Here is a 9,286-nt window from a genome sequence, read left to right as displayed (position 1 = left end):
GACAGACAGACAGACAGACAGACAGACAGACAGACAGACAGACAGACTAGACATGCCAGAACTTGAGATTCCTCTTAATGACATTTCTTTTGACTGGCCCAAAGTCTCTCTTCTTCGGTTATCACTGTTGATTCTCTATGCAATGATCCTGTGATCAATACCCTCTCTGTTAGTTACTTATTCCTATGACAAAATGCTTCACAGCAGCGATTTACAGAAGGGAAGGTTAAGTTCTGTCATTGTTGGAAAGGATGCAATATGTGGAACAGGGAAATCATGGCAGCAGGAAGCAGAGAAAGGAGCGCTCATACCCCTGTTGGCTTTCTTCTTCCCCTATCCTTTCGGTTCAGTATGGGACTCAATTCCTGTCATGGTACCCCTCAGCACATTCAAAACATGTCTTACCACCTCAGTCAGTCTCTCTAGGAATACCCTTGCAGACACACCCAAAAGTGCACTCCACTAATCCCATAGGTGTGTCTTAATCCAATCAAGTTGATAATCAGAGTTCACCACCACACCCTCTGAAATTGTGTTACTTCTGTAAATAGCACTTGATAATCTCTGAATCATGTTGAAACTAGGAGAAGGGTACTTGGCAGAAAGATGTAATATTTAAGCATCAATACTTCTTGATGAACATTTGATGATTGCTGGTGATTACAAATTGATAAGAGTCAGTTTTACTCAACTATATTGAATTTCCCTTTCACTCCTTAAAAAAAAAAGATCATTTCCAGTTTTATTGTACCTATCACAATCTATATAAGTTTAATGTAAAGAATGACTCTTTAGTTGTATCTTGAAGCTGATTCGGCTCACAGAGTCTACATTTTTGAAACTTTAAGGTCACTGAATTGTCTCTCTCTTGTCTCTTTTGGGGAGTCCTAATTCTCTTTATACTGATTTTTTTTTCAGTCTCCTGTTCTGAAGGCTGAAGGAGGAAGTATAATATAAGGCGCATATGCATTTCATATGTGTTTATCTCTCATTGATAGTGGTCATTACCCCAAGATTGTTTTCTCTTCCTTGCTTTGTCGTGCTCTGACATCACACATGTAATGTCATGTGTCCCTTCACACATGGCTCAGGAGTTGCACTGAGGAGCTAGGGGCAGGAAGATGAAGGTGTTCTGACTGAAGATGTACAACTCCACCTGCTTTGGTAACATCCTCCTTCTCTCAAGTTCTGCCACACAGCATCACCCTCTGGGATGTCCTGTATCCCATTGCCATCCCCCCTTTGCAGGGGCCTGATTGAATGAACTTTCTCCTTTACCTTCTTAAAGCTAACACCCCCTCATGTATCTTTTGAATGTCTCCCAGCTCACAGTCCCTTCCAGCTACTGCTGCCCCTCTCCTCTCCCCCCATTATAGCCAAATTTCATATAGGAATTAAAGATCTCCACATCCTCACTTCCTACTCTCTCTTCAAACTACTTCAATTTGGATTTCTTAGAAATCATCTGTCTCCCTGAATTTGGCATTGGCTTTTGATCTTATTTTTTCTGTATCCATTCACATCCCTCAAATCAATTTCCTGAATCCAGAGTTATGCTCTTAAAAATTCAAATCCATTTACTGCATCCCAAGTTAAAAACCCTTCAACACCTCCCCCTCTTGCTGTGTAAGGCAAGTCTAGAGTCCTTAACGTCAGTCCCTGGGGCCTGTACCATCCGCCTCTGCCCATCCATCTGGCTACTCCCTGTCCCTTCATCTTTCTCCACCATACCTGGGTAATACCGTTACCATCCATACTGTTATTCTAGCCTTGGATCTCAGGCCTGACTGCCTGCTCTCTCCTGGGTATTAATAGCCCAACACTTGCCCTTTCTTCTGTAGCCCAATGGCAACCTGTATGAAGTTTCTCACAAACCCTTTTCCCCAGTTATAAAACTCAACATACAGTTCTCTTGTTGCCAATTTCTTTCTCTCTTCTTTAGTGAGGTTTGTTGAAGTACAACTCACACCGTACAGTTTACCCACTTAAAGTATGGAGTCCAAGCTGGGCACAGGGGTGCATACCTAGAGTACTTAGAGCACAGGAAGCAGAGGCAGGACAAACACAGGTTCCAATCCAGCCTAGGCTACATTGTGAGTTCCAGGCCAGATACATGATGATACAAGGTCTACAAGGTCTCTCTCTCCCTCTCCTTCTCCCTCTCCTTCTCCCTCTCCCTCTCCCTCTCCCTCTCTCTCTCTCTCTCTCACACACACACACACACACACACACACACAATCATGTTGCATTTGTGGTTTTAGTATAATCGTAGGCCTGCATTTATTCCACTTCATTTATTGCAGGTCATTCCAATAATATAATTGTAGAGTATTTTTCATCTCACATAAAGAAACTCCCTACTCCCCTGGCAGTCACTCCCCAGGTGCATCCAACCTTCTGTCTTAGGCAAGCACTAACCTACGTTCTTGCTCTGTGTAGATTTGCCTATTCTGGGTGTTGAATCATGTAAGATGAATCCATGAATGGTCCTTAGTAACTTTGTCTTTCACTAACCAACACCTACATTGAAGCATGTCTTAATTCTTCATCCCATTTTAATTCCAAGAAGTATTTCATTGATGCTACACACCATATTTGATTCAACAACTGGTAGATGTTGAAGTTATTTCTGCTTCATGGCTAGCATTAATAATCATACTGTGAATGTTTGTGGGTAAGCGTTGAGATAGACATATCACTTGGTTACACAGCTAGGGATGGGCCTGAAGGATCACATGGTAACTCTGAGTGACATTTGAGGTGCTTCTGGATGGGGGCTTGAACAGCGCTTGGTGGGTTTGAACTGGTACCTCACTGTGGGTTTGATTGGCACTTCCTCGATATCAAAAGATGCTGAGACTCTTTAGAATTGGTTATGGGCTACTTGTATGTTTTCTTTAGAGAATTCTATTTAAATCTTTTCTGCATTTTGAAACTGAGTTATATTTTAATATCCTTTTGTTACTGAGCTGTAAGTTATTTTCATATTTTAATTACTAATCCATTATCATGTTACTTGTCAATTTTTCTCCTGTTCTTACCTTGCCTTTACAATTTTTTTTAAAAAATATTTTTCAGTAAAAAATGATTTTCATATATTTTACCACATTTTCACCTCTCCCAACTCCTCCTGGGTCCTCCCACTCTGCATTTTTGTGAGGGTTTTGTTTTGTTTCCATCTTTTCGATTCTGGGTGGTATCATTTGAAGTTCTTGAGCCTCTAAGTCTGATGCAGTCTACCATGTCTATTTTTCTTTCATTAATTATACTTTTTTCTAGGGTCACAGTCTAGCCTTGGGTCACAGATGTTTACTTCTACTTCTCTTGTAACGTGTCGTCATGGCAATTTAGCATTTGTCATTTAGACTTTTGAACTATTTTGAGGGTTTCTTTGTTTGTTTCTTTGGTTTTGCATTTTTTTTTTTTGGCCTGTGCAAAGCAGGAGTCTAGCTTTATTCTTTCATGTGTGTACAGACATCTGGTCTTCTCTGCACCCATCTAAACATATAAAACCTGTCTGAAAGGAGTTTATTTTCTATTTTCCAAATTGTATCCACTTCTCACTTTGGATTTTTGTCTTGGTTTGGTTTGGTTTGATTTGGTTTAGGGGTTTGGGATTATTTTTCCCTTCCTCAGTGATCCTGGATAGGATTTCTACTACATTTCTGAACCGATATTTAAAAGCAAATGAAGGAAAATAAACAATCAGTCAGACAGACAGACATTCTTATGTTTCTGATCTTGGCAACGATGACTTTCTGTATTCCATATGATGTTAAATGTGAAGCTTTCTATTTTTAGGGGTGGGAGTGCAATATTTTTTATTGGATATTTTATTTATTTACCTTTCCCCAAAAAACCCTTTATCCCATCCCCCCTCCTCCTACTTTTATGAGGATATGCCCCCACCCATCCACCCATTCCCACCTCCCTGCTCTAGATTTCCCCAATCCAGACTTTCAGGGAACAAGACCCTCCTCTTCCACTGATGCCTGACAAGGCCATCCACAAGGAGTGCAGTATTTTTAATGTCACAACAAATACTGTTTACCATTGTCCCAGTTTTACAAGTAAGAAGGTAGCTCAGGTTGCAAGGCTGATTAGTAGTGAAACTGAGGTTTAAAAACTAGGTCTGCAATTTTCATATTTTTCTCTGGTGCTTTTCTAGCCATGAGGCACAGTGGTTGGATTATGCTGGGTTCGAGTCTTGGTGACAGTCTATCTACTATTTAAAAAGCATTGCATCTAAAATTCATTCAGAAATGAGTATGTCCAAGACTCTTGTGCAAATGATGGTTTTTTCTCCTTTTTATTGTTTGAGAACTTCATATATGTTTATATTGTATTTTGATCAAATCTACCTCCCATTGCCTCCCCTATAATTCCTCCCAGTCCTCCCCAAAAGTCTACTCAGTGCTGTCTATGTGTGTTTGGGTGTAGGACCATCTACTGGAACCTGAGTAGCCTCTCAGGGAGCATGTCTCTGAAGAAAACAGACTGTCTTGCTCCCCCAGCAGTCTGAGAGAGAGAGTCCCTCTCTCACCACTTGTCAATAGCTCCTTAGCTGGGGTGGGACTTTGTGACAACTCCATGATGGGATGTGGTCTGCCTTGACCTTGCCCAGGCCTTGGGCATACCATCACAACTGATCTGCGTCCACATGCACAGGTGCCCTGTCGTATCTGGAAACCAGTATTTCAGAAAAGTGCCCCACCGCCTCTGGCTTTTACATTCTTTCTGCCCTCTTTTCTGAGATGACCCCGGGCCTTAGGAGGAGGAGCTGTGATATGTCTCATTTAACTTTGAGTTTTTAATTGATACCATCCATCAGGTTAAGGAACCTCCTCTCTGTAGTTGGCTAATACTCTTTTAGCTGATGACTCCATCTCTTGCCAGATGCTAAGCCTAGATCTGTCTTATTTGTTGCTACCTTAGCGCAAAATAAAATGTAGGCATTGAGTAACCATTTCCCAGGTGGCAAAAGAAATTGTGCGTTCATTTTAAAATTTTATTTTAATTAAAACCTAATTACATCATTTCCCTACTTCTTTATCCTCCCTCTAATCTCTCCCTTGTCCCCCTCCTCACTTCCTCTCACATTTATGGCTTCTTCTTTTATTATAATTACATGCGTGTATGCGTGCATAAATGCACAATATATAACCACAACCTGCTAAGTCTGTTGAGTGTTACTTGTGAGTATATGATTCTGAGTATAACCAATCAGGGGGCTCATCCCTGGGAGAGAACAATTCTTCCTTTCTCAGCGGTCATTCGTTGTCCTCTGTCCAGATGTGGGACCCTTAAAGTTTCCTCCTTCCATGATAGCATGTCTATTGGTATTGTCACTGTTCAGGTCTTGTTGAGTTCACCATATTGTTGCTGGAATAATTAAAGAGTGTGTCACATTTACTGCATGAGCTTCTTCCCCAGAGAAGGAAGTGATGGAGCCATCATTGGGCCATTCTATTTCTGGGTCACATTCTGTAAACTATATAAGAAGCCTTTCATGTATCCTAGACTTCCTGAACAGCTTGGCTTGTACTACCATTGTGAGATGTTAGAATTAAGTTTTCCTCTGTTTCTGCCTCATTCCTCATTTTCAACTCGGCCCTTGCTTACCTCTGACTTAGCTTAGGGTGGGAATAAACCAACCCCCACCCCTGCTCACCTCTGACTTAGTTCAGCGCGTGAATAAACTCAGCCAGGCTGATCAACTCTTCTACCCTCTCCTCAAACCTATTTGTTTTGAAGAAGGCATGTATATCCACTGCCAAATTGCAGGCGATGTTTTTGTTAAAAGATCAAGTTCCGAAGGTGCTGGGAATGTAATGAGACAGGTGAAGTGTTTTGATCGTAACTGACTCCAGCATCAAGAGGTTTAGCACACTGTGGATCGCAACTTGTCGAAAGCTCGTCCAGCTAATTCCATCTACATCCATGTTGGCTTGCTGACAATATGGCAGGAGAGTGCATTCTAACAAATGAGTGTTTCTACCAGTCTCCACCACAGAGCAATCTTTAATCTGTGTGCAAGTGGAAAACAGGCAGCAACAGTCTTGGTCTTGCTTATTGCTACCCACAACTCCTCAGAGTGGGCCTGCTTCTACCCCAACTAACACATCTCTCCTAACCTTCAGACCAGAAATTCCTTCTGAGATGCTTAGCTAGACTTTGGGTGGAAGACTGGCATCACAAAGCAGATGAGACCATCAGAAGTTTGGATCAAACTCTGTCATGTAGATCATATTAAGAATTGGGAGCCAGGCACAGTGGCGCTTTAATCCCAGCACTTGGGAGGCAGAGGCAAGTGAATCTCTGTGAATTTCAGGCTAGCTTGGTATTTAAGCGACCTGTCCAGCCAGGACAGCAAGTGCTACACAGACAGACCCCCATCTTGAAAAACAAAGAATGAAAAAGAATTGGGGGGTGTCTAGATTTGCAGCTGGTAACACAAAAATTACTAGAGCCCACTAAGAACCACAGCCACCCTAGAAGATCAGCGTCTAGCTTTCTAAACTGGCTTTTGAAGAGAAATATACTCAATTAGGGAACTAACATCCACACGCTGAGAGCATGATGGGAGGGAGAGGGTGGGGATCTGGACACATGAGACTCACCAGTGGAAAAGTACAGTTATCAGACACCATGTAGAGGGCAGCAGTTCCCAGAGGAGCAGAAAAATGACTAAAGGAAGAGGGAACCAGTAGAGTTCCTTGGGTAGCTCCATCATGCGGAAAGCTTTGCAATTCTCCTGGAGACTTTTGTAAGAATTATTAAGATCATGACAGATTATACGGACAAAAAAAAAAATGAGGTAATTAGTAACTCCTGGAAGAACAAAAAGTCACAGAAGAAAGGAAATGCTATCCAAGAGTGTTTTCTCACTCTGCAGTGAACAGTACATATATAATTGTAATAAAGTAGAAATTAAATATTGATTTAACAAAAAGTGTGGTCTAAATATATTAGAAGGATGAAGAGAGAGACGATAGAGATATAAAAGTGGGCAAGGAACACCCAGCCCCGTCATCTATCACAGAAATCAATGGGCATTTAAAATCGGCAAGTGAGGGAGCCACTGTCTAAGTTTGCCATTTAGAAATGTGGGCTGAAGCTTCCAAAGCAAGTCTGAGGAGAACCAGGGACAGGAAGGATGTAGCAATCAGCCCCCTTTCCTTCACGGCTTGTAGTAATGATTGAGTTTTCAAATTCGATTGAATTCTTACTAGAAAATAAATATAACAGGTAGGAAAAAAGTCTGAAAATAAAACATTTAGGATTTGAAAGGAGAGGAGAGCAACTGGGAAGAAAAGCCAGGGACCAGAACCACCACAGGCAAGGAGAAAGCCAGGGACCAGAACCACCATGGGCAAGGAGAAAGGCAGGGACCAGAACCACCATGGGCAAGGAGAAAGGCAGGGACCAGAACCACCACAGGCAAGGAGATGTTACAGTTGAAGGAGAGATATCTATCCAGGGCTGTCACTTAATCTGAGCCAGGTGCACTTGAGACAAGCCACTCTTTTACAGAAGTTCACAGCTAGCAGACTGAGCACACAGAGGACAGACAGCAGAGGACAGAACTGTCCATCTGGCTTGCACACAGAAGAACAAAACAGGCTGGCTCCATGATTCTGTTCACTCTGCTATAGGCACACACACAGCTGGATGAGCTGTGGCTTAGATTCCAGCTGCAGGCAGAGTAGAGCAAATGAGATAAGATCGTCCCCATCTACTGGGGGACCTTGTGAGGGGAGAATCTCACAGTGGGAGATTCCCAGGCTCATTATCTGTTCCACGTAGTGGGTATGGGGCTAGGTCTCCACGGTCACTTGAAGAAAGGAACAAACTTTGCTTTCCCTGGACTCTTTGCCTATAAGATTCTGTTTCTTTCTCTAGGACAAGCTCCTGGTGGTCATTGAACAAAATGGCTTTCTCCATGGAGCTGCCAACCCCTATGGCAGGTCTGCAGCTAAACCTGGTATTTGAAATGGAGTCAACAATGCCTGCAAAGAGCCTGGGCTGAGGTCCTAGCTGAGGCAGGCTCGGATAAACCCAAGGTCATAGAGCATCAGAGCACTTTCTGACATCAGTAGGCACTTGCTGGGAAACAAAACAGGAAATGTCTAGTCCCGTGACAAAGCAGGAAGGAGCTGACATTCCATTCCTTCTCACACTCTCACTGGATCCATTTCTTGGAAAAACCAATCTGATCCAGTTTATGCACCCCCAGGTGGTGGTGTTGATCCAGGAATTGTCTAATCAGTGCCATTTGCCAAATAACCATATTCTTCTGTATCTTCATCCCGAGTTGTTTCACAGCTAAATGGCAAAATAAAATTTATTTCTACAAAAGCACTCTTGGTGTGAAAGGAGAATCTTGGATCTGGTTTTTAAAGTACAACTGAGGGAAGGGAATTATAGCCAGCAAAGCAGGCACCTTTCTCCTCCTCCTTCACCACGTGGTCCTTGGGTATCTCAAAATGGTCACTTTGAATCATGCCCATTTCAAAAGCTCACAGGCCAGACCCTGCTCTGGAGGTTGTGCAGTCTAAGAGCTCAGCTCAGGAAGCATCTCTCAGGAAGGGATTGTACTGGTTGTTTTCCTCATCTGTGTGATGGAATGAATACCTGGTACAAAAACGTCATTCTGACTTATTCTATAATGGGCTTTTAATCCACTATGGCTGGAAAGAGATAGCAGTGTTTATGGAGCATATGTCATAGGCTCCTCACAGCATAGTGGGCTAGGAATCAGAAGCTGTAGGACCAGAACCAGAGTCCAGGCTATATAGCCCTCAAACCCCACTTCTAGAGACCTATACTTATCAGCTAGGTCCCCAGTTCCTAAAGGTTGCACAATCTTCCTAAACAGCGCCACCTGCTGGAGAACAAATATTCACTCAATGCAAGAGCATGAGGGAGCCGATTTGGATTGAAACAACAGGAACAGCAAATGTCTGTGTGGGAAGGACAGGAAGGAGAAAACCTTCGGAGCATGATTTTGTGAGACGCTCCCATTAGAAAATGGACAGCATGGGCAGGATTGCTCGGCCACATACACACTCATGCAAGAACAAGATTACCATTTCCAAGTGACCACAACCAGTACACAGACAACAAGCATAGCCAACTAACTCACATATTACAGGGTGTTCTTGGTCATTTTCACATCCCCTTCATGGAACTTAGAATAAAATAGTTCATGGGATGGATTGCTATGTTACATGTGATCTTCTGCATGTGAAAATATTGGGCCCCTGGGTCAATATGAGCTCTGCTA

The 9,286-nt window shown here is 42.6% G+C and overlaps 1 protein-coding gene across 1 annotated transcript in view; it reads left to right on the top strand.

Moving 5' to 3' along the window:
• The window catches only part of Capn13 (calpain 13), a 74,605-nt gene extending 66,244 nt beyond the window's left edge, over positions 1–8,361 (top strand). The window contains exon 22 of the mRNA XM_028778992.1: positions 7,903–8,361. The gene's annotated coding sequence lies outside the window, so the exon portion shown is untranslated. The remainder of the gene's footprint in view (positions 1–7,902) is intronic.
• The last annotated feature ends 925 nt before the right edge of the window (positions 8,362–9,286 follow it).

The sequence above is a fragment of the Grammomys surdaster genome, unplaced genomic scaffold (genome assembly GCF_004785775.1).
Source record: "Grammomys surdaster isolate TR1022 unplaced genomic scaffold, NIH_TR_1.0 343, whole genome shotgun sequence".
Lineage (NCBI taxonomy): Eukaryota > Metazoa > Chordata > Mammalia > Rodentia > Muridae > Grammomys > Grammomys surdaster.
Note: the sequence above shows the minus strand (reverse complement) of the source record. Positions and strands in the feature narration are given on the sequence as shown.